The sequence below is a fragment of the Cupressus sempervirens genome, chromosome 8 (assembly GCF_028749045.1).
Source record: "Cupressus sempervirens isolate cs-2001-9-10 chromosome 8, ASM2874904v1, whole genome shotgun sequence".
Lineage (NCBI taxonomy): Eukaryota > Viridiplantae > Streptophyta > Pinopsida > Cupressales > Cupressaceae > Cupressus > Cupressus sempervirens.
The window spans coordinates 39371363-39398742 of NC_143125.1; positions in this window are offsets into that span (position 1 = coordinate 39371363).

Sequence of the window (27380 nt, forward strand, 5' to 3'; positions counted from 1 at the left end):
AATTTTTTGTACCCAAGTTGTTTTGACCTGGGCATGCAAAATGAGGCAATAGCCATAGCATGTTTGTGCTTGGCTTTTTTTTTATTCCAAACTAGTATCCCATATTGATTTGGTGCTATTTAGCATTGATGGTGTTGTTTTGTGGAGCTGCAAAACTTATGGGTAATACATTATTTTTTAGTGTCTTTGTTTGGTGGACCTTTTAGCTCGAACGCTTCATATCACTCAGAGATTGCTGACTATGGCCCCAATTGGACTTCATGCCCATTCTCTATCTACTTCATCCTTTAATTCCTAGTAGCCTATTTGTACTTTATTTGGTAGATATTGAAGGCTCCACAATTTATTTTTGGAATTGTGCTTACACCTTGGCCCTTGTGCCCTGCCTAGACCACTTGTCTCCATTTCTAGCCCCTTTCTAAGTAGTTAGCAAGTTAAGTGGTTTATAGATCAGAAATTTTTTGAGAAGATAATTATGTTTCTTAGGCTCCAAACAACATCTCTATATAACCTAGTATAAATCTCCATCTCTCTCAAAGCATTTTAGATTTGGAGTGTAGATTTTTGGAGCTTCAAATTTATTGGGAGATAGCCCATTGATTGAAGGCATTTTTGTCCTCCACAATCAAGCTCAAACTCTAGCCTCACGTGTAGATTTAGCACTTGTCTGGAGAAAAATACATTTTTCTACACTCACCCTAAATTATGTTGCATGAACCTCTTAAAATCATGTTTTGATGGGTGGATTTTAATTTCCACATGGTAGATTTAGGAACATTAGAGGTGTTTCTTTGCTGATGTGGAGGCAATATTTTTGGGAAGCCATGCTTCTTGCCTCACACTGTGGGCCCAAAATTCTCTTCACCTATCAAAAGTGTTCTAGATGATGTTAACCAAATTGATTTTGTGTGTTGTAGTGTCAACTCAGACACTAGAGATTTGTGGTCATTAGGTGCTGATTTTTGGGGGAGATTGCACTGATTAGGCACTGATTTTCCATCCATAATGACGATAATTTGTGATTAGTCTCCACCCACTTATTGATATCATGACATGAGCATGAGGTGGGGAGGTTTCTTCATATCTTGGCACCTCTGACTACCCTCCCAACATTTCTTGTGATAGAGAGTAGGAATCCTATCTTTGAATCGTTGTGACTCCTACGTAGGATTCCAATAATAGTAGGTTAGTGGCAATTCAGAAGACAAATCTGCACAATTTTTTATTTGTGTTGGTGGATTATGGAATTTTGGAATTCAAGTTTTGAATTGATGACCTACTAGACTTTTCCAATGAGATAATCATTGTACTGATAGGAATTGCCAATGTCAAATGTTGTTGAGGTAGATCCCAGCCTTGTGCCTACTGAGTTTTGTGTGCCAATGGATGCTCTAGAAGAGAAAAATGGCTTGAGGGAGATGATGATGGTTTGATTGGCTTATCAGCTCAAGGACTAGGTTCTTGGTGGAAAATTTTTGCAAATGTTCTTCAAGAAGATCTTGGAAGATCTACAACAATTTTTAGACATTTTTCCAAACCTTCTGGTAGAGTTGTACAAGATGGTGACTTTGATCAAATCGCTTTGGCTGATGAAGCTCTATCTAACACATAAGTAGCCAAAATAGAAGGCATGCATTCTCATTCTGTGACCCTAGGTCTTCCTAGAGCTCAAGGTGTTGGGGTTCAATCTTTACAAACTTTTGGTTTGTGTTTCATGGAGGAGGGCAGCCTTTTTTTTTTTACTACTCCAACAATTCCATCCATCCTTGGGCCATTATTTTTGGATGCCACCCATTCCTATGCATAGTCTCCACATGGTTTGGAAGACAATATTTTTTCCTTTTATAGGTGATTGTGTTGGCTCCATATCCTGTGGGCCCATAAAATTGGTCTCCTTTCTCTATCAGTGGTGTACCATTGCTTAGTATTTTATTTGGGCAAATTTTTTTTAACACATGCTTATTATATGGCCACTGGGTAACTTTTTCTAGCATCGGCCTCTTACATGTCTTAAATACTAACAACTTGGATATTCCCAATGTGATTTGACTTTTTTTCAATCACATGCCTTTTGCTAGTAGATTGTGGACATTTTTAGACACATGCTACATTGGCCACCATATTTTTCATCTGGCACCAATAGTTTTTTTAATGATTGTGACTTTTTCATCATCTTGTTTTATTTTCAATGGCTAAATTTTTTTCAACAAGGGTCATTTTTTAGGCATTTTTATGCCTCGATGGTCATTTGACTGCCAAAATTGGGCTCGTCACTAGCTGATGTCAGTGCCACATAAGCATTGCATCAACATTCATTTCACCTCTTTAGGTTTAGTTTAGACCCACCTTCACATTTTTGCTCATATCTTGAGCATATGGATTTCGTCTTCCAAAAATGAGACATCGCTAGAAAGATGGTTCCGAACCCATCATAGTAATACAATTAGTTTTTAGTTTTGATGCCTTTTTTATGGATTTTTATGCTGTAAAAGTTAGGGATACAATTTTTTACTCTAAGAGACATATATTGAGCATCCAATCTCTGATTTAGGAATTATTTATATCATTTGAAAGGTCCATCCGAGCTATTTTAAGTGATGATAGTTGTTTTTCTACATTTTTCTCTAGGAACATTCTATTTAGTCTTTTGCATTTTTGCATTCTAGTGGATATCTTGGTTATTCATGTTTGAGGATTGATTTTGTTGCTTCAGATGATTCATCATGACTTGTAATATCTATTGCATTAGTATTATGTCTCTGTTGGTCTATTTAGACATCTTTGTATGCATTTTTGCAAACACACTAAGATAAAGTGCCATACTACATTTGTATTTTTGTTTTCGTTGTTTTTCCTTGTTTTGCCTTTTGATTTGAGCAGCGTCATCGAAGAAAAATTGTGTAGATTATTGTATTCTTGGGATTGACCGTATCTTGTGCTTTATTGTACATGCACTACTTATGATTAAAGTGTCATGGGGGGTTGATGTTTTGCCTTTTTTTGCCATCTTCCTTTGTCTAGTGTGTGTCTGAAATTGATCACATCAGTACACACATATGTACTCTTTTGTGTATCTTGATTGTGGTTCCTTGACATGGAGTTCTTTTGGCCCACTTTTCTAGTTGTCTATCGCCTCACCCTTGCCTACATTAAGGAGGGTTATTTTATTGTTTCTCATGCTTCCTTGGTTCGATTGATCAACTCTTCAAGTTTTGGTGTTTCATGACATCTGTATCTTTGAGTTTAGTTATTTTCCTGTGTATGCCTCCTGATTTAATTTAGATTATAGTCTTCTCTACCTAGTTAGGTTCAATTTTAGTGGAGGCTTTTTAGATCAACAGTTACTTTTAATAGAGCTTTGCAACTTCTACATGCTTTAGTGGTGTTCTTCATGATCATCTTTTGTTCCTATCTTCTAGAACATTCCCTAGTTTGGAGGCTTCTTCAGTCCTTCACAGGTTCTTTCAACATGGTGGTGATTGAAGGTGACTCAAAAATTATTATAGACATTGTTAAAGGTATCATGAAGAGAGGGTGGGCTATTAAACATGTTGGAGGAGACATCAAACACTTATAAGTTATTTTAAATAGATTTGAATTGGATCATTTTTTTTTTGAAGGAAATGGGGTGGTAGATGGAATGGTAGCTCTAGGCCTAAATGTGAAGGGGCTAAGCATTGGAATAATCAAAAGGGAAGAATACTTCTGAGAGGGGGGGTGAATCAAAAGTATCACACTTTAACCTTAAAAACTTTTAAAAATAATTTACATGCATGTAAACATATCAATTAAGCATAAAGTAAACACATGCATCAAAACACATAACACCAAATATGGTAACTCAGAAACCCTCCAAAATGAGAAGGTAAAACTGGGGTGGGGATGATACCCACAAAATATCACTGTAGCAATAATGTTTGACCAGTTTTGATGGTCTACCCTGTTAAAGGCCTGCCCTATCAAAGGCTTTACATTGTATCAATAGTGACCTATTTAAAGGATTTACAAACACTTTACATGAAGTGTCAAGTTGTTAAAGGATTTTATCACCTTGTCATAGGTTCTACAACCTAGCTATTAAGCTAAACTATGAACATAGGATTTTCTTTCTAATACAATTGCTAGAGCGTATTACATTAATAATCTTGATAGCTTACAATCCTTGATTGCTAAATTTATGTGCTTGATCTGCTCTCTCTAATATTGATCCTTTGAGATCTGATATCTGTTCGATGCCCTTGCTCTATTCTAATCAATTGAATATGTAATGCTGATCCAATCACTAAGTCTTCAACACTTTCCTCTGAATTTTGATATAGTTTTCCCATACACTTCATTCATCCACACATACAATGGGTTTTCATCCTCCTTTTAAATATTTTAAAGACTTAAGGTTTGAAATGAATCCATGAACTAATTTTTCCCACTCAAATCCTTGGATTTATCCTATTGGTTGCATGTCGATTGCATAGGTAAAAGAAAAGATTCAAACTTATATCTAAAATCCTTTGAGATTCATCCACAAATAGTTTGCATCTAAGTTTGTAAAGGCACAAACTCATATGTTGATTTTGCGTTACTCGACACACACTGGATTATTGGTGCTTAGCACATGTATGATTCTAGCTTTCTCGGCACATGTAGCGTTCTGGCTTGCTCGGCATCAATTGTGACTTGGCATATATAGATCACTTGACACCTATATCATGCTCGACACTTGAAGTCACTCGGTACCTATTGGAATTTTGGCTCAGCACATACTGTGGCTTGGCATATATAGTGTACTTGGCTTTTATATGAAAATTGGTTAAGTGTGTTGAAACTCAATTGTTAAAACCAATTTGAGACCAACAATCTCCCCCTTTGACATGAGTGTCAAAAAAACTTAACTAAGCATTATACTTGATCTGATGAGTACATCATTTACTCTTTTTTGGCATATGTACAAAATTTCAAAAACTTGTTCAAAATTTTGTAAAGAACAATATATCTCAAAAATCTTATAAACCCCCTTGAGCTGATGTGCCATTTTCATTCCTGTAACCAAAATTCTTGTGCTAAATTTGTCTCATGCTGATGTATTTGATATTCTTTGCTTTTACCCTATTTCTACTTCCTATAGTACCTTCCATTCTTATTTACAACTCCCCCAAAACATTATATCTCTCCCTTTCTATTTACACATTATGTCTTTACCCTTGTTATTGTTTCTCCCCCTTTTATTATATCTCCCCCTTTTTTGACACTGATGTCAAAGGGTACTAAGGGTTAAGACCATATTTTATAAAAAATGTACTATTTACCTCTATAATCATCTTGAGAGTTGCATCCCAATTCTCCAAATAAATTTCCAATGATTTATGTTGGATGGTAGTCTTTGCTACAAGATGAACAAGTCCATCTAAAGTAGAAAGATTAAGATGTTTCTTTAGAATAGTCTCTACATAGGCTTGTTCTTTATGGAGTACTTCTAGATGTGGGGTAATGGAAGATTGTATCTACATCAATTTGGCCTTGATATTGGCCTCTTCTACTATTAGTGTAGCTAATTCTTTTTGTGTGTGAAACATTTGAGAAAAATGCTTCTCACTCTGAGTTGGATCTTTTGGTAGTTGCACACTAGAAATCTTTAGATTTTTCTCCAAGCTCAATATCCTTTGGCTTGTCTCTTGTGTGAAATATGAGAAGTCACACAAGTTTTTGTATAATGAGAATACATTCTCAAGTATAGTTTTTGTCTTTTCAATCTACTTCGCCAATTCAACTTGTGAAAGTGCTATATCACTTGATATTTTCTCATTTACTTTTCCTTGGAATTTCTTCTCAAACCATTCCATAAGTTTTACATTGGTTTCCTAGTCTTCATTTGTCACCTGTTCTACAATATCTGACAATTGTTCCAATATTGGTTTGGTTTCATCAAGTTTTTGCAAGATGAAGACATCCAAAAAGATGTCATTAATTTCATGTAATACTTTCTTTTGTTTATGCTCTTTCCTGAGTATCTCCTGATTCTTTTTCCTTTCCAATGTCTATTGAATGATTTTTATTTGTTTAAGGCTCACGGTTGCATAATCAAATTTTGGTATCTCTATTTCTTCATCTAATGTAGGATCTCCATAGTGAATTACCCTTGTAACCTTAGTAGAGATCGAGCCTGGTGTAGAAATTTGCAATGGCATTGCATCGATGCTCAGCTTCTTAAGGACTTGTATAGGAGTGCTAGTAGTTGGTACATTAATCAATGTTTGTATAGAGGCATGCTCCTCTTCCTTTGGTGTGTCCTTATCTTCATCTAATCACCCTAGATTAATCACAATCAATTGGGGTGTACCTTTAGTTTTTATTGTAGGATTAGATGTATCAGTCTGTCCTATTTGCTTTATTGATGTATCTTTTTCTTCTTCTATAGTCAGCTTCTATTGCATTGTGTCAAATGTTCCTGATGTGTCAATTGTTGGAAATGGTAATGGAGGTAGTAGAAGTTGATCACTAGTAGATGTAGATATAATAGAAAGTGATTCTTGTGGATTCACCTTATCTCTAATTAAGTTAGCTACTACCTTTTGCAACTCATCCAAACTAACCAATATCGGATTTGTACATAACTTAGCCTGTTGAGTGGATTGGTCAAGGATCTTTTTGAGATCCTCTGCAGTTAGTGGATTGATGTTCTGACTAGATTTTTTAGGAGCATCTTTCATAGTTATGGTATTTGTGGATGTGGTGATAACATGTGGAGGGCTAGGAGGTGGCAATTATGTGTCTTGCACACTTTGTTCTTCATATTGTTGTTGTTGATCAACTGTTGCCATTTCATCTCCTTTTTGCATCTCCTCCTCTTCTCCTTTTTCCTTTTCTTCTTCCTCTTTCTTCTCTTCTATTTCCTTTTCATGATTTTTTTTTTCTACCTTCTCATTCTCACTAGCCTCTACCTTATCATCTTCTTTAGTGTTTTGTCCCTATTCTTCTCCATCCTTGTTAGTAGTCAAGTTATATATTGACTTCCACAATCTTTTGGATTTATTTACAACTTCAATTTTGCTTTGCAAAATGCAAAAGGCTCTATATTTTGGTACAAACTTGCCCCCATGTTTCTTATTTGCCTTAGCAATTTGACCTCTAGTCAATTCTAGCATCACTTGTGCCAATGTGGATTCTCTTATTTCCTTTTCCATTTTCAAACAATAATGCCACTTATTTTCAATAATTTCATACAACTCCTTGGGCATTGTATTGTCCAATTCAAGAGGAGTATTCTTGAATTCAACCATCATGGCATATATTGATTCTTCTACCTTATTCTGATCCTCTCTACTTAATTTATTGAAATAAATACCTTTTAATTTAGAAAAATTTACATTCTTTCTAATATTATAATAGATTTTATCAATATTGAACTTGGGAACATGGCTTACCACTCTAAATTGGTTGATGTCTTTTGATTTTTTTCTTTCCTCATCATCAAATTTTAGTTGTGCAACATATTTCCTCCTTGGTCCTCTTCCTTTTGAGTTCCCTTGTGGTGGCTCTTTTCATTGTTGTTGGCTTGGCTTGGGTTGGATTTACAACCTTCTTTGCTTTGGACTATCTTGTAGGCTGAGTTTTGGCCTTTCTCTTCTTGGGCTCAGCTTGGGATGGTGCTTCCTCAACTTCTTCTTCCTTGAAACCTTCTATTTTTTCTTCATCCTCACCTAAGCCTTGCATAATCTACAGTGGGCCTTGCCCCTATTCATCTTCTTCACTCTCATCATCTTCTTCTTCTTCTTCTTCTTCAGTAGCCCCTTCAATTACTTCTCCAAATTTGTTCTTCAGTTTCCTCACTAGTTTATCCTTCCTCTTTATCATAGAGGTTTTCTTCAAATTCATTTCAACTTTGGATTTCACAACATCATATGTTCCAAAAGGTTTGGTAGTCTTATCAATTTCCTTTGCAAGTAATGTTGTGATTGTTGTTGATGCTTCATCAATGTCTAGCTCATATCCCAATGGTCTTAGCCATCTAATCCTTCAAACTACTGCTTGGATATAAGTAAAATCAATATCAACTAAGAAAAAAATATCATTGATGTGCTGATCCACTAAGGAAACTAGTATCCTAAGCCTTTGTTTCATGGAGTTCTTGAAATCCTCAAAGTAACTTGTCATTTAAGATTCAAAGTTGTATCTCATTTTCTTAATATACTCATTGATTTGAGTAATAGCTGACTTATTTGATTTCCAATTAACTTTTCCAATAGAGAGAAATTCTTCCAAAACATAGAAAAATATGCAAATTAGAACTGATCCAAACTTACACTAAGCAACCTTTGATCTTCTAATTGCTCCCAAATTCGTCATGATTTGCTGTAACAATTTTGCTAGATCATATGTGTGATCTTTCTTGACAGTTTTGTAAGCCACATCCATAGCAATGCAAGGAACACTATTCAATCTACTTGATTGATAGAAATTGTGAGATATCACTCTCACTACAAAATTCAGAAGGAGATCTGTGATAATATCAATAGTCATGCCCCTTTTGTCCCATTTAGCCCTGGTGTTCTTTTCAATAACTTCCTTGGAATCACTTCGCAGGGTCCTGTACTGATCTAGGGTTGGAAAACTTGTAACCCTATGTACGATTCTCTCTGTTATCTTGATGGGTCCTCCTTCTAGCCATAAGCAACCATTATGTATTTTTCTTAGGACAATTCTTATCCATTCTATTTTGAAAATTGTGGGGAAAACTAGGGCATGGGTTAAACCCTTTTTCTCAACTATTTCAAATTCTTCCTTCAACACTCCGTTATCACATAGTTTATCATATGCTTGAAAAATATCCAGGTCTCCTATTGCTCCTACCTTACAATTGTACCACTTCCTCACATCCTACATCATCACAACTTTGGGCAGAATAATGGATAGTGTGCCAATAGGGTCGTTCCTACATGCTACCTCTGGAATTGGCCTAAAATCTAGTTGTTTAACCTCATTGCTAACTAATTGAACCTTGAAATCTTCCTTTTCCTTGGGTTTTTTAGAATTGGATGCCATTTTGTAAATCTAGGGTTTCAAAAGATATAAAACTTTATAACTGCACAACTCGGCACTTGAAGAATACCTTAGATCAATGAAAATGGTGCTTGATCTTGTTAAAATCCATGCAAAAGCTTTAATGTTGTTCATCAATCACTTCTATGCTCTTCTCATTCTTGCTCTGCATTTGAATGATGAGAAATGATTGAAAATTTGACTTTATACTCTTTCAAAATGTAGCATTAAATACTTAGTGCATATACAACTATAAACACAGCACTCGAAGATTTCAACATAACTCGGCTTCAATTAACTTTTCCATCACTTAGCTCCAACTAGATTTCCTCTTTACTCAGCTCCCATTGCCAAGTCAGCTCCTACTAACAACTCAACAACACTTGTAGAAATTTTAACTTTTAACTTTGCATTTTTTTCTCATGTTTTTTTCTTCTTTGCAGTGCTTGTTTGTCTTGAGACTGATGTATGATGTAGCTTTGTATATCAGTCCCATACACCTATCCATGCTTAGTTGGATGAGGTGTGACCACTTGACCTGTTAGGTGAAGTGATCCCTTCATTTGATGTGCTAACCTCATCTTTTTTATTCCATGTCTTGTTCATTTGTCCTCTGATGTGTTCAACATCAACCTTTTCTTATCCTTTGTTGACTTCTAACTTGGGTGCCTTTGACTTTGTTGGGAAATTCTTGCTAATATGGCCAGTCTTCAAGCAACTAAAACATGTGGTTTGGCTCAACCATCTACTATAATTCCCTCTGAAACGTGTCCTTATGTAGTTTTTAGGAATGTGTCCATATTCTTGACAGTAGTGATAGCTATACCTAGTGCTATAGTCCCAATAGTAGTGATGACCATGGTTGTTTCCATTTGTAGGCTCATTAGGTGCCTATTTAGGCTTTGATCTACACTCAAAAGCTCTATGTCCATACTTCTTGCAATTGTAGTAGTGACCTTCAAATTTTGGTGTTCTGATAGTCCTAGTCCTGTAGTTGTGTGTTTGATGTCCTTGCTTTTTGCACTTATGACAATAACTTCCATTCTTGAGCTTATTATACTGATGGGAATTCTTGCTCCTACATAAATTAGACATCCATTTTTACCATAGAAATGACAATTAGGCTTAGTGTTCTTACCTTTGTTACTCCTTTCTTCTGCAATCTTCAAGGACTCACCATGTTTAGTGCTGATGTAACCAAGGCCCGAAGTGTCATTACTTGCCTTGGGTGATTTCAGTAGCTTCTCAAATTACTTGATGGCCTCATTAGGTTTGTTGAAGCTCTCTGCAATCTCCTTCTCTCTTTCCAAGTCATTTTGCAATTGTTCATTTTGCATCTTTAGTGTAGAGATCTCAATGTCTTTCATATTCAACTCATAATGTCCATTCATCATCTAGCTTAAAGTATCTAGCTAGATGTTTGAGATTCTTTCAAACCCAATTGTCTTTTCCTCTAGTCTATTGGTAAGATTTCTCTTTTCATCTTCTATCATAGCCTTGTCTTCAATGGCTCTTTTCCTCTGTTCAGTTACTTCACAAATCATCATGTCTTGTGATTCTTGTTCAAGCTTGAGTATTTTGATTTCTTCTCCTTGAGCTCTATTCTTCTCCATCAAGTCTACTATTGCTACATCAAACTCTTTGGAATCTCCATTTGAAAATAGATTTGAGGTGTCAATCTCCTTGTACTGTGTGCCATTGTCAGCTATGGAAATCTCTTTTCTTCTCTTTAAGGATTTCTCAATTCTCCTCTAGCTTCTTTCAATGCATGTAAAGCAAGTTGTATGTTAATTGCCTAATTTTCTATGATCTTCCCAAGTCTGTAGATTTCCATTTCCAGATCTTTACTCTAAGTTGTAAGGCTCCTTCTTGTGAGAACTAGGGTCTGATACTAATCATTGGAATAATCAAATAGGAAGAATACTTCTAAGAGGGGGGGGTGAATCAGAAGTATCACACTTTAACCTTAAAAAATTTTTTAAAAAAATTGCATGCATGTAAACATATCAGTTAAACATAAAGTAAACACATGCATCAAAACACATAACACCAAATTTGGTAACCCAAAAACCCTCCAAAATGAGAAGGGAAAACTGGGGTTGGGGATGATATCCACAAAATATCACTATAGCAATAATGTTTGACCACTTTTTATGGTCTACCCTATTAAAGGCTTTACATTGTATCAATAGTGACCTATTTAAAGGATTTACAAACACTTTACATGAAGTGTCACCCTGTTAAAGGATTTCATCACCTTGTCAAAGGTTTTACAACCTAGTTGTTAAGCTAACCTATCAACACAAGATTTTCTTTCTAATACAATTGCTATAGAGTATTAGATTAATAATCTTGATAGCTTGCAATCCTTGATTGCTAAATTCAGAAGCTTGATCTACTCTCTTTGATCTTGATCCTCTGAGATCTTATATCTATTTGATGCCCTTGCTCTATTATGATCAATTGAATGTGCAATGTTGATCCAATCACTAAGTATTTAACACTTCCCTCTAAATTTTTCTATAGTTTTCCCATACACATCATTCATCCATGCACACAATGGGTTTCATCCTCCTTTTAAATATTTTGAAGATTTAGGATTTGAAATGAATCCACAAACTAATTTTTCCCACTCAAATCCTTGGATTTATCCTATTGGTTGCATGTAATCTCCACTTTTCTTATTGGTTGCATGATGATTGCATAGGTAAAAGAAAAGATTCAAAATTATCTCTAAAATCCTTCAAGATTCATCTAAAAATGGTTTGCATCTACATTTGTGAAGGCACAAACTCATATGTTGATTCTATGTTACTCAGCACATACTGGATTACTGGTGCTTAGTATGTATGATTTTGGCTTGCTCGGGACATGTAGCATTCTGGCTTGCTCAACATCAATTGTGACTCAACACATATAGATCAGTTAGCACCTATATCATGCTTGGCACCTGAAGCCACTTGGCACCTATTGGAATTTTGGCTTAGCACATATTGTGGCTTGACATGTATAGTGTGTTGGAGTTGAGGAAAGCCAACTCCGAAGACGCCAAGATCACCTGCATGCGAAACCTGTCAAAGAGAAGCCAAGAAGGGGAAAAGCATGGAGCACGGGCAAAAACCCTAAACGGACATGAGAGCCATCATAATGCAAACACAAGAAGAAATGTATTTACAATAAGAAATGATATGATGATCTGATATTGTTACAATGAGAGAGAGCCCGAATATAAAGAGCTCATGGAAGCTTGTAGAACAAGCTGGAAGGAGGTAGAAGATAAGATTGACAACTCAGCACACATCCACAAAAAGTGGAATATGCTAAAAAAGGAGAAAACTCCCGAGTTGTCAACAACTAACCACTACATGCATTAAATACAAAAGTATTAAATAAATGCATGACCTAAGTAAACTTAAGCAATAGAATAAATAATTAAATATTAATTATTTACTCTAACACCCCCCCTTAAGTGCAACTTAGGGAAATGCCTTAAGCTCACAAAGCTAAGTTGAAATGCATAATGGGTCCCGGCAACGAGGCCATTTTAGGTACCCAAGTACAATGCAAGAAGAATGCAACCTCTGTAAACGAGGAAAGAGAGAAAACCACATGGGAAAAACCCTCCCCCAAAAAGAGGTAAGAACCCAGTGAAGAGCTGAAGAAGTCTCCAACTAGGGAAAATGTCCCCTAAAACAGGAACAATGAGTGATCATGAAGAAGTAGCATTACTGAAGCATGAAGAGCTGCAAATCTGTCAAACTGTTGATCTGAAGAAACCTCCATGGAAGAAGAAGGCACGAGCCGAGCATGTCTATATGGTAGATGATCCATCTCACCGAAATGCATAGGTAGCCAGCCACTGCAATCGCCTTGTATGTAGGATCAACCACTGAATACATAGTTCACACTATCGAACCATCGAACCACGGATGCATTAGAACACAGCATAATCCCCCCTTAATGCAGACGGGGTGTGATGACAGGCAACTGAGAAGGTGAGCCAAATCTTCTGCAAATGAACCAAGAACGAGGAGAGAGGAAAAGAGGTACAGACACCGATAAAGACACGGTCTAACTGACTCTACATGGGGCTAATGTCGTGGAAGGGACACTCACTTGACAAAGGGAGAATGCCTAAAACAACAAACAAATAATCCCCCCCATGGTGCTTTATGAAATAGTGCAAGTACACCTGACTCAAAACAACGTTCATGACTCCCAGAAATACAAAAGTGACAATTTATCTTAGTGCAAAAAGAAAAAGTGCTTCAAAAAGATAGCTGCAATGATCAAAACTGAAAAAGAGCTGAACCAAAAGAAAGTACAGCCGAAAAGAAAGCAAACCATGCCAGGAAAACGATCCTCGGGCCTAAAACACTCAAAATATCAACCATAGAGCAAAAATGCTAAAACTATGATAGAAAGAGAAGAGGCCAAAAGTGAGGAAAAAAGATGACAGTTCTGAAAAGTACACAAAACCAGCTTTCCAGAAATATAAAGTTTTCCAAAAACAGACATGGGACGCAAAAGATATGCATGTCGGAGTCAAAAAAAAGGACTTCAGACTTTAACTGAAAAAATAGGCAATAAAAAAGCATCAAAACCTAAAAATACCTGCACCAAAATCTCCGTATCAGAACCAGCTTTCCGAGGCTTCTTTCGGATCGGAAAAATACCTCCGTATGCAAGAGTTATGGCCAAAAAACCACAAGTAGGTCCAAAAGAGAACTTGAAGGAGAGTGCAAGCAAGGTTGATGACATATGGATGATGTCATGCTGACGTCAGCAGATCCTGCGATTTAAATTGACGGCCCGTCAGCCATCGCAGCAAAAAAGAGAGCCACGTGGCATAGCCACGTGGCAGATGACGTGGCAGGGGTGACGTGGCGGGTCCACGTGGCAAGGTGCCACGTGGCGCCCATGCCACGTGTCACCCCTGCTGGTGCTGAGTCAGCAAACCCTGCAGATGTGGCGCGAAGCGGCGGCAGGGCGGCGGAGCCGGCGGAGGTGGCCGCAGGGGCGGCAGAGCCGGGAGGAGCCATCGGCGGAGGGCGGTGGACGGGCGGCGGGCTGGAGAGGCGCCGCCGGTGGAGGGCGGCGGCCAGGAGGCGGCCGGGCCGCGGTCGTTCGCGGGCAGCGCTGCCTGCTGCGGCCGCTGCGGGCAGCGCGCGGGTGGTGCGGTGGCGGCCCCGCGGTGGCGCGGCGGCGGTGCACCCGAAAACCCGCTTTTTTTTAATTTTTTAACGCTCTGCGTCCGTACGATCCGTACGGCAGCGGCCCTGGAGGCCTCAAAAATTCGCCAAAATTGCCCTGTCTCCAAAAATGACAAGTTTTATATGAATCCTGACTGCAAACGGCCTTTCGGATCCAATGGTGATGCCCGTTTGGGCTGAAAGTGCTCCAAAAATTTGCTCTAGCCCTGATTTGAAGAAAAAATGCACAAACAAACTAGGGTTTGTGACTTTGAATCACGGCTTCACAAATCCTTCAAACAAGAAGCAGCAGGGAGGCTCTGATACCATGTAGGAGTTGAGGAAAGCCAACTCCGAAGATGCCAAGATCACCTGCATGCGAAACCTGTCAAAGAGAAGCCAAGAAGGGGAAAAGCATGGAGCACGGGCAAAAACCCTAAACGGACATGAGAGCCATCATAATGCAAACACAAGAAGAAATGTATTTACAATAAGAAATGATATGATGATCTGATATTGTTACAATGAGAGAGAGCCCGAATATAAAGAGCTCATGGAAGCTTGTAGAACAAGCTGGAAGGAGGTAGAAGATAAGATTGACAACTCAGCACACATCCACAAAAAGTGGAATATGCTAAAAAAGGAGAAAACTCCCGAGTTGTCAACAACTAACCACTACATGCATTAAATACAAAAGTATTAAATAAATTCATGACCTAAGTAAACTTAAGCAATAGAATAAATAATTAAATATTAATTATTTACTCTAACATAGTGTACTCAGCTTTTATATGAAAATTGGTTAAGTGTGTTGACACTCAATTGTCAAAACCAATCTGAAACCAACATTAAGATGTTGGAGGGAATTTAATGCCTTGCCAAATTTGGTAAGAGATTTGTGATTAAAGAAATCAAGCATGATGAAATATAGATGGAGGATCATTTTAAATTATTTTGACTTGTTGGTGAGTAGGCAGATAAGATAGATTCATTATGGACAAATGGAAAGGAGTGGCAGAAAAGGTACTTGTAATAAATTTGCATGGCTCAAAAAAGAAAGAATTTTGACATTTGAGATGAAAGGATTTTTAATGATTTTTCTATATGTGTCCTCTTATGTCAAGATGAGTAAAAGTTCAAATTTGAAATGGTTTGAGAGTATTGGGAATGATGAAAAATATTGGAGAAGAGATAGAGTCAGTCAACATGTGACATTTATGTCTAGATGGGATGCTACTATTATTAATAATAAAGGCCTTAATGCCTGCTTAAGGGCTATTATTTTTATGCCTATGTGTGACTTCATTCTTAGTAATTGCTTCTAGGTTTGAGAGAAGAAGAGAGTTTTAGGGAAAATTGCAGAGTTGGGCCTTCCATGATAGAGGAGAATGCTAGGAAGTTATTAGTGTGGTACATGCTAAAGGAAGGTGGTTTCATCTCATTTATGGAGGCATTGAGTAGATATGATGAAAATTGTTCCCTACATTTTGTTAATTCTTGGGAGGACTGAAGAGTCACAATTAATGGCATCGCATTTCATTCTTTAAGGAAGTCATCTCTCTAGCAATGGGTCTTGCTATGAAGGGAAGAAAATGAAAAAAAGTGACAAGGGTGACTGATGAAGTGAGTCTGCAGTGCTTCTTCTTGGAAGGGGAGGAACCTATTCGACACAAAGGAGGATTTATGTAGGAGAAGCTCCTTGATCCATGGAATGAGGTCTATCTAATGTTGATGAAGTACCTAACTTTCGAAGGGACATATTATGTCTATTATTACTATCATTTCCCTCTCCTAAACCATTCTCACCATTGTGATTTAATTCCCATTCCTTTCTTTTTGTTACATTATTTAGAGGATACGGTTATTGATGTAAAAGAAAAAATGAGGAAGGGTGTTAATTATACCATTCTGCATCAAGCGTTGATATTTCAACTATATCAATTTCACCTTGCTTTGGTCCCCCCTAGGATTTTTGAGATTGATATTCATGCTCATCCCATCCCCCAGCCCTAAAAGGTCCCCCTTAGAATCATAGGTCCTAGAGCCCCTACCCCACAACCTTTGCCTACTGGGTCCCTTGTTGAGTTGAAGCCCACCCTCTCGAGTAAAAAAGGGAAGTCAAATAAAGGGAAAGAGAAGGAACTAGAGGAGTTAGAGGATGAGGGAAAGGGTGGCAAGAGGATGTTTGGGAGGATTGCAAAACCAAATGGTAAAAGGAAACTGAGATCAAGGGCCTTGCAGGAGGAGGAGTCAAATTTAGAGGACATGGGTCATCCTAAATGAAGGATCAAATAGAAGGCTACAAATTTTGGTAAGGGGAACATGGAGGAGGAGGAAGTGCAGGTTTTTGATTCCTCACGGTCTAGCTTGGGAGGTGGGATTAAAGAGAAGAAAGAATGACACATGTTTTGACCACCATTAGGTAGGGATGTGTGGACTTAACTCAAGACCAATTCCCTAAAACTATGGATAGGGTACCCTCCCCTATTATGATATCCTCTCCTATTAGGGTTTCTTCCAAAGATAATGCTAGCCCTTTGATTGTGTAGGATGTCACTAAGGAGCAGGTGGATGGTTACCATTGTGACAAGTAGGAGGTAACTGTGGAGGTCAAGAAGATGGCTAGCAATGAAATGTGGAAAGGAATCCATGCTCTACAGGAAAAAATGTGTCTCTTGACTAAATTTACTATCAAGGTGACACACATTGTTGCTATGATGTTACACCTTCGTAAAGACCAAGAGGGTGATTTGCCAAAGGAAGACTCCAAGATGTTGCTTGACCTCCTTATGGAAGACTGAGCTAATATCCTCCTAGGGAGGAAGGATGCTAAGTAGCCTTAGGGCTCTTTCCTTCTAATTTTTTATGTTGTCTTTCTATTGGTTGTTGAACTTTGTTGGGTTTAAGGTGGTAATGCCCTTTTTTTTAATGTTTCCTTAGCTTATTTAGTTCTAGTACAGGCAGTAGTTATGTTATGTCATTTGATACTCTTTTAGCTATGTTTTTGTGTTACAACTGGTAGGGGGTAATTTTGGTTGGTGGTTCACCAATTTGACTATTTTATGGGTTAGCCCCCTATGTCTGTTTGCTTTTAATTTAAAAGCATGTTTTTCCATCTCATTTCAGATTCTACTTTTAGTAGTAGTTTCTAGGTTTTTAGCTACTCCCTAAGTTTATCTTAAGGTGAGGCATTAGAGTAATTAGATGTTTTCTAATTAACTCTAGTCTACTTCAGCTAAACTTTAGGTATATAGTAATTATTATTTTTTAATTATTATTATGCAACCTAGCTGAGACCATTTTAGGGTTTTGATCTCCTTTATAAGGATGATCTCTCTTTGTAATCATTGAGATTAATTCATTCTTGATTATAGTAATCTGCTTTTTCTCTCATCAAGAATGTCTCATCTGTGGATTTGGAAATTTTTTCCTCCATGGTTTTTTGTTTATCTCTTCTATAATAGTTATTTGCATGCAAGTGATTCTTGGGAGCTATGGGGTTGATCTTTCATCAAGTTCAACAAATTAGCACTATTAAATTAAGTTAATTATTAGTGATATTGTAAAATGAGCATGTAAGTACAATCAAAAAAATTGAATGATCTTAAACTAAGTGAAATTCAAGCATTTGTCTTTTTAACATTTGAGAAGACTCAATTAGAAAAAAATGGTCTAAATGACAGATGTTGACTGAAAAAACAACAATAATTGGAACCAAAATTATTCATATAGAGTACCTAAAAATAATCAAGATTACTAACAATCCATACATAAGAATAATGAAATAAATCAAATAAAAGAATGAGTACTTTGTGAATAGAAAATGATACACGAGGCAAGTTTCTCACTCTTTTCTTAGCAAGACATCATCTCTTTTTGTTAACTTCAATGTGGGACATAGATCTCCACTACTATATTCTTGGCAAATAATAAAATATTTGAACACATCTCTCCAAAGGAGCGTTCCTTATCTTGGGTCTGCACATTGAGGCAAATCTTGGGATCTCTCATCGAGGTATACAGTACCTCATGTGTATACATTATGTACCATGGCTGAATTTTGATTTGAGAGATGCTTCACTATACTCATGTATATGCGCATTTGAGATGCTTTGATAACTTTACATTATTTTTATCATTAGTATCATAGCTGATAGATATTAGATGTTATACTATTCATTTTGATCATATTTTCATGATGATGCTAGTGATGTGACATTGTGCCTTATGATGATATATCGTTGTTTTTCTTTTTAACATGAATCATGTTTATGTTTATATGATGGATATTCTGGATTCATTGTTGATGTTCTTATGCTAGGAATATTTATCTTTTTCTTCTAATACATTCATCCTATGATGAAAATGAATTATTTAAATGCGTCATTTTGATGAAATTAATAAAATATTATGTTACACAATTTTAGGTACTTGTTGTGTTGTGATGTGGATCGTAATAAGACTCAGAGATTAAATTTTCACCACTTCATTCAATGTAGCTTCCCCCAAATTTTACTACAAGAGTTTGGGGAGAACACCCCCAAGCTCTATGGGTCAAGTGGCAATGCCCCTTGTATGTTCCTAGGGAAGTGCCCTAGGAGGATTCAAGGGGCAACACTCCTTGTGAGGTCTTGGGGTTCGGGAGTTATATTTTTCTATTAGTTAGCCTATTCTAGCCCTAAATTTGTAAGTAGGAAAAGATTGTATAAAAAGGCTTAAGGTTAGGGATTTTTTAGTGTGTATGATGAGATTATATCTTTTTACGATGATATTGAGTTCTAAGGGGTTACATATTGTAATCACTAGATAATAAGAATATTGAACTCATTGTTTGGTTGATGTAGTCGAGGGATTAGGTGAACCACATTAAATCTTTATGTCTTGTGTTCTCTTCTGTGCAATTTTTTATTTTCTAATATTGGATATATTTGCATGCGATTGTTGTTTATGTCTCCTTAATCCTAACAATGTTTCCTTAGCTAATGTCTCTTTCACTAATTGATTTGGGATTTAGTACTAATCCCTTTTATGTCTTTTTGGTTCTATTTTCCTTTTATTTTCTTTGGCTTTATTTTTTCTTTGTTTTTATGCTCTTTTGCATGGGAATGGAGTTAGGATCCTAGGTTTGGGGGCTTATGTCCTTGAGCTTACTGATGTTCTACCTTGATGTGACATTGTCTTTCTTCTCTCCTTTCTTTACCAAGAGTATGACTTGCCTCATACTCCCACTAAATTAGGGGCTAAATGTACCATCTTAAAATGGAAACACCTCATTTTGAGACCTTTAAGCCTTCCTTAGTGTTCTTTTAGTCTCTTTTTCCCTCTCTTCTTCCATTTCACTCTTCTATGTCATCTCTTATTTTTTGACATGATCTTCTAGGTGTTGTTTTGATGCTCTTTAGACCATATCTCCTATCCAATTCACTATCTTTCAATATCACCTATACCACCTCCTCACACTTTCTATGGCCTTCTTGTCTTGTCTTCTAGGACTAGGTCAACCCACGTCAACCTAGCCTAAGACTAGGTCAACCCAAGTTGACCTAGTGCCCAGAGATTGTGGGGTTTGGGGCCCAAAAGTTCTTGAGTTTACCAAGAAATTTAATTACCTCCCCTGTCATCCTAAGTTTTTTTTCCCACCTAAAAAATAGTAAAATGGAGGCTTGGTGACTTCATTTTCATATCACACATTCTCAAGTTATCTCATCTCCACAAGCAAGTATTCAAGGTGTTCTTCAAGCAAGCATCTTCAAACATTCAATTCCAAGCATCTCCTTCTTGCATCAAGCTTCTTGCTTCAAGATGGTAGTGGAGTTCGGCTCTAATGAGAGGGATCATCTTTCCAAACCATTAAATTTCCTTGATTATTCATCCATGGAATGTCACATACATTTTCATACACTAGGTTTTGGCTTCTTTTATTTCCTTATGGTTTCTTTGAGTCAAGGCTATTACATTTACATAATTAATCCCATATTGAAGGAAATTGCATCTTCGAAGGTAATTGGATTTTTTGATTTATATTATTCATAGATCTACTACACACAAGAATTTTATTTATTAATTAAATTTTAATTTATAGTTAATTCCTTAACCTAGGGCTTGACCAAGGCAAACCATCATCCAACCCCAACCATAAAACCCCTCTTTTCTATGATGATTTGTAGGATACGAGTTAGAGCTTACACATATGAAACCTACTTTTTAGGAGCTTTCTAGAGAAGACAGTTTTAGGTCACCAGACTATGTCAACCTAGCTATAGGACATCCTTCCAAGTCAACCTAGTCCTTCAATCTCCTTTTTTCAATGAGATTTCTAGGTTTTATTACTTTCGTCATTTTATTTCAAGATCCACAGACAAATATTTAGGACCAGTTCAAATCTATGAGTTTTAGAGCTAAAATACATCTACATCTATACATGTCAAGGTGAGTCTTTCATACTTGATTTCCTTTCATATCTTTACCCTCTATCTACATCTTAATTGGGCCAATTGTATTCACATGGCATCTAGATTTATATTATTTAAGCAATTAGTTTAATTTCAAATTTACATTATCAAGGGCCAAAGAGTAAATTTTCTTGTATTTCATTCCTCTTTATAATATGAATTTAGTATTATCACCCTTCTTCTTTTGGGGTCTAGCAATCTAATTTAGATCATAAGTGGAATCATATTTGTAAATTTCACTCTTTCCTTTTCATACATATTTGAATGGCTTAGTGGCTCAGAATTGGGAGATCTACAATCCTATTAGAGTGCCCCCCTTTTCCCCATAAACACTCTCTAAAATTTCCAACAGAATCCACCTAAGGAATAATATTTAGTATTTATGCTAAAATTATCCTTTATGGGTTGACTAGCATGCCCCACATGCTTGCTAGACTATCAATTCTAACTTTTGTTGCAACATGTATTTTTTGTGATTCATGGTGAGAGACACAAATATTTTGGGTGAATTTATCACACTATTTTTTGGATTTTTTTCCTCGTGCATTGATTTTGGACTCAACAAGGATTCAAGTCTATTGGGGCCTTGATTGTTTCCTTATCTCCTTAGTCTAGATAAGATCTTGTGCCTTTTATCTACTTCACCGTGATTTTGAGTTCATCTTATACTCCAACTAAAGTCAAGGCTAAATATACAACCTTAAAATGGAAGCAAATTCTTGGTAAAACCTTTTATCCCTCCCTTTTTCAATCTCTTAGGTCCATGAATGCTCTTATCCTCTTACTTCTCCTTGTTTTGAAGTTTTTCCTCATTTTTGGCTATCCTTTTTGTATCTCCAAGATCTTTGTACAGAAACAAGGTCCACAATCCTCAGAGTAAGGGCCAGGGTCATCCTTAATCCCCAAGTAAAGGAAAAAATCATCCCTAACCCTTGGTAATGGACTCTCTTTTTTTCCTTACCCTAGGCATTATTTATTAGGTTGTGGGCTCATTTTGTGGGTATCACTTTCTTTCTTTTTTTGTTGAGTAGACCCATCCCAATTTTTGTTCTAAAACTGATATAAAAAAATGTCTTATCTCTTAATTTGGACATATATTATGTGTGAAAGCTATCTATTGTCATGCATTATCTTGCTCAACCATTTATTTGAGAGAAAGAATCATCCAAAGCATCATTCATTGAAACAAGCTTTCAAGGTGTTTTGAATAGTTCAATCGTTCAACCATTCAAGAGCATATCTACATTCATGGATCTATGATTTTGTATTATTGGGTCTATTTACACTTGTGGAGACATCCTATATGATTTTCAATAAAATATTTCTGGACAATGAATCTGAATGCTTTAATGGAGGTTTGACAAGCAAGGTGAATATTTACATTTTGTCTTGCTTTTACATGTTTTATCATTCCAACCTTCCTCAACTAGTTTAATATTAAATTGACACAAAAAATCACACAAAAACTGACACTAAAATTCACCATTAAGTCTTTGATTCTTTGGAAGTTTATATAATTAAACCAAATTTTAGGTTCATATTAAATTCCCCAAAAGGTTCTTTTAGCTAAAGTCATGTAGCCATCAAAAATAGATCTAGAAATGGATGATTTTGGTAAAATAATGTCAACTAAAGGTTTTTGTTGCGACGAAGAAGGAAAAATAGTATCTTGAGGTATGAAACCTAGACAACACCTAGTGAATTTTTATGAGAATTTGTAGGAGTTTTAATATCTTGCTCATTAGAAACAAGTTCTAACCTATTGTAACATTGGTGAGTAGTGATATAATATCCCACATTACAATTGACTTTTAATATAGAAGGTGAGGAAAATTCATTTTGAGATTTGTGTAAATGTGTTGTATAAAGAGGAATGGGAGGAATATTCTCTTTAGGAAAAGTCTTATCAATATTCTTATCATCTTTAGGTCATAAGGAAGAAGAAGGATTATTAAGGTCTTTTTGTCTATTCAATATTCTTGGAGATTTCATAACTAATCAAGAAAATGCTTATTATTGGGATTATCAATAATACTTTGATAAATAAAAATTAAAAATTAAGTTCATCAAAGGAATTTCATAATTATCTCTGTCATCATGATTACTATGCACTATAGAAGTGGAATTATGAAATTTATATTCTTGTTATCTTTAGGTTCTGTTGGGACTAAAAATTGCATGCTTCATTTTTAGTCACATTTCAAAAAAAAAATTAGCTAGACCCACTTTGGGGCTCGACTAATTTCATCTAATTTATAGTGGCTTAAACTTGGGCTCAAAGGAGTTTCAATGGGGTACTTATCTTCCATTGCAACATGTTGTAGGTGCTTACAATTGGATGAAGGTGTTAGATGCATTTGACAGGTTAAAGGAGACTAAATAAATATCCAATATTGGCATTCCCTAACTTTTCTCAATCGTGTCCTCGAGTATGTCACTTCAAGAGATGACATGAGTTGTATTCATGCAAAAAATATCAACTCATTGAATTTGAGAGTCAAGAACTCAAGCATACTAAAATATTTTGCTCAATCTATGATAAGGAGATGGTCATTCTTGCTAGGATTTTAAGCAAAACAAGAGCCTCCATGTCATTGAAAGGTTTGAAAGTGAACATGAAGCTGGTCAATGAGGGCACCCAATATTTTGAAGGCAAGGGTTTAAAGTTCAAAGTAAAGACACAACAAACTCATGTAAAGATTGAAAGGCAATTCCATGGCAGATGTAAAGAAGTTGTAGCAAGGAAAAGGGGATCCCACGTAGTAGTTTAAGAGAAGCTATTGAAAATAAAAAGAAGACACTTGTTCAACTGCCATCGCCAACAAATCCATTTCCCTGTGAGAAACATCTACAAGATCAAAGCCCCAACAAAAGTGAAAACCTTTGCTCAAAAGAAAGGTATCAAGAAGCATAAAAGAAGCAAGTCTGTATATGATGAGCAATCTGGAGATTGAAAATGTAGGCATGGTTACAAAAGTGCTGAAGATGAAGATGCTATTCCAATCATTTAAGTGAAACCATCTGAAGAACATGATGAATGAAGGAAAAAACCGCTTTGCAAAAGAGAATAATGATAGAAGATGTGAACTGCTCCTGTAGAGAGGAAGACACAAATTAGTTTTGAAATAGAAATATTAACAAAAGAACCATGTGCATAACATAGAGTAAAGAGATCCACACCTATTCAAATAAGCTTCCATGCTACATGGAGGAGGCGTTAAGAAAGGAGTAAATCTCACTAAAGGTTGTGGCACAAAAAGACAGAGCACACGCAGTCAAAAGAACCTCCACCATGAAAAGAACAAATGCAGGGGAGGGCAAGTTAAGTGCAAATTGACTTGTAGGCCATATAGAAAGCAAAGTAAGAAAGCCCCATGCCAGTTCAAGGCCACTCACAACATCAAGACAAAAGCCTTTGTAGACTAGTCAAAAAAGAGAGAAGCAACCTCAACGTAAAAGAAACTAATTGCATGCCATAAAAGGATTCTTGCTATTATGCTACACTCCAAGGTAGGCCTCTGCTTTGACTGCGTGACTTCCTTATTTATCTAATGCTGCAGCATAGTTCTCCTTGTATCTCACGTGGAGATTCAACTTTCAATATGCCTGAGGTTCCATCTGATTTTCTACCTATTGTCTTCTTCACAATGCGTGATCTTCCTATTTGAATTGGCATGATAATCAATTCATGCAACTAAAGAAGGATGGCAGCTAGACACTAATTAATCCATTGTGTGCAGAATGAATCCTTTGGAAAGGGTCATTTTATAAAATGCTTTATAAACACAAAAGACAGACTAGGAAGCTGCCAGAAAAGGATTATCATGCAAGCCAAAGGGAATTCCCAAGAAAAGAAAGGGGACGCCAAGTGCAAAAGGAGCTCCCACTTCAACAAAGATCAACACATGAATAGGCGGTCTACATGAGTAAAAATAGAGGAGCTTGATGAAGGGAGTTCCCAGATTTAAAAGAAGACAGAGCGTTTCATGCAGGGAGAATGTGGAGAAGTTTAATCCCACATGCTTCATGGGTAAGTTTTTTAAGTTTTTAAATACAAAATTTTACATATTGGAAAGTGGCTTAAAGAGAAGTCTTTTGTGAAGGCAACGCCTTAAGAAGGAGGGCTAGTGGTCGGTTAGAAAGTGTCAAATTTTGAACAAAGACACAAGCAAGAAATTGATGACATCAGCAAATCCAGGTGACTAGAAAAGTCAAAATCCAGCTAGTCGCTAGCCGAAAAATTCAAAAAATCCAGCTAGCGACATAGCGAGTCATTAGGAAAATCCAAAAATTTGACGAAGATAAATGAGTTTAGATGGAACGAGATCATGACACGTGTCCAGATTGAAGGGTCGTCATTAAGTCACCAAGAAAAAATTGCACGAAAATTACAATAGTGACATGGCGAGGATTCATGGAGTGATGACATGTGGTAGCAGGTCTCGGAGATGGTGATGTGGCACTCAGAAGCAAAGTGATGACATGGAGTTCCTAAAAAATCATAAGGTTCCACATGGCACATATATCAAGGTAGACTATGATGTGGCGGCAGATGTCTCAGTTCCACCAAATTATGCCATGCGACAGATCAGAGGGTAGTCACTTTGTCGCAATAAGAAAGATGCAGGGAAGATAACATGGCAAAGTAGCGAGAAGATGACATATGGTGCTAATGAGGATGTCCCGTCACAATGTGACATGTGGCATTGCTCAGGTCTAAGCCAATCATGAGATGACATGTGTCAAGCATGGTCAAATTGAGTTTGACCTAAATGGAATTTTGAGGGAAATTTAAGAGGTCATGAAGTGTTTTCCATTTCTTTGCTAAAGATTCATGTCTCCCAGTAAATTTTTATCAATTTGTAGCAGTATGTTGTGAGAATTGAATGTAAATTGTGTTCTATGACTATTGTAAGTCTATCTTCAATCAGTTCAGTCTTTGCAAATGCTGTTGAGAAAATTTTAGAGTCAAGAATCGATTTAATAAGTGTAAATTCTTTTCAAGAGGATAATGATCTACAAATTTCTCCTACATTGAAGGTTTGGTTCAGATTTGTCAAGTGATAAATTATGTTTTATTTCTCACAAAGTGTGAGTGGGGACTCTACAATCTCTGTACCAGTTGTTCCTAGTTTGATTCTAATTGCAAAATTTTGAAGGACTTTCAGTTGTATGGGAAGATCTAAAATTGTTGATAGATCTTGGGAAGGAAGTTTTAAATTCTTGATAAGTTTTAAAGTGTAAAAGTAGATCACAACAGTGATTATTTTATTCCTCTTGCGAAGAGATGGCAGCTCTACAAAGTTTGATCAGTGGTGTAAAGAATTTTAGTCTTATACATGTGCCAAGTCAGCAGATCAAAGTTCAGCATCAGCACTTGAGGCATTTTGATTTTCATGTTTTCTTTTCATGGAAGTCAAATGTTAGAATCAGTGCCTCTATTCAATGATTTTTAGCACTAGAAGGAAGAGATAGAAATTTTGTTCTATAATGGAGTCAGATCTTAGATCTGAGATTAGTTTGCCAAATTTTGAGAGTTTAGAAACTGTGAATAATAACATTGCTATGTTGAATACAATGGTCTACAAAAGGATTGACAATCTTATAAGAATTGAGGTAGGAAGTACTCAAGGTTTAAGTGTCGAACGATGTTACTTAAGGCTTGAGTCAGTAATTAGTAAGATGCCTTTTCATTGTAGACCCAAGGAATCTTCCCTACCTAGTGTTTTCCTTGATGTTCTAATACCCAATTCAGTCAATTGGCCAGCACCTATAAGATTACAAAGGTTTTTACAAATTGAAAGATTCATTGAGGAGATGGAAAATGATGATTATGGATTTCATGTTATGTCTTCTGATGATAATGAGTATGTTGAAAGTCAAGGTAGTAATGAATACAATGAGTCTGTAGAGAAAGATAATCTATCTTTCAAATGTGAAGAGAAGGATTCAAATGCAAATGAATCAGGTAATAGCAATCAGCATGAAAAAGATGGATATAAAAGAGAAGATAAATTTTGTTATAGTACATATGAAGTTGAAGAAAGTTGTAACAATAGTAGATGTAGTGATTGCCATGATAAGAAAGAATGTTGTAATAATTTTGATTTTCCATATTGTTACACTAAGGATCCTGCTATTGTAAGTTCTTCATGTTATCCAAATGATAACCACAGTCGGGAGAAGATTTGTGAGGCAATCTTCTTGAGCTCCGATTAAATCTCAGAATTGTTGGCTTGTGAGTTTGAAAAGCACGTAAGTATTTCTAAGGATCTTCATATGTTCTCTCATAATACTTTTTCATTCAATCAAATCAATTCCCCAAAGTTTGATGTAGAAAGAGATCTAGAAACTGAACAATCCTTATCAGATTTTGGAGGTGTAGATGATAGTACCTCAAATGTCTTTGCACATGATGGTTTTTTGGATGCGGGGAATGTTAATGAAGGGAAGTTTAATGCTGTTTTAGATTCTTTTCATGCTGATCTTACTAAAACTTGTTTTGATGTTTCATATAATGAAGAGGAAAATAATGAATATTGTCAATCCGAATATGGATTTTCTTCATGTGCTGATAAGTCTTGTAAAGATAAGTTCAAGGTGTATTCTGACTTTCAATTAGATGAAGAAAATGATTGTGATCAACATAATGTCGATCAGCACTTTCAGAATGAGTTTTCATGTTTGGTAACTAATCAGTTGT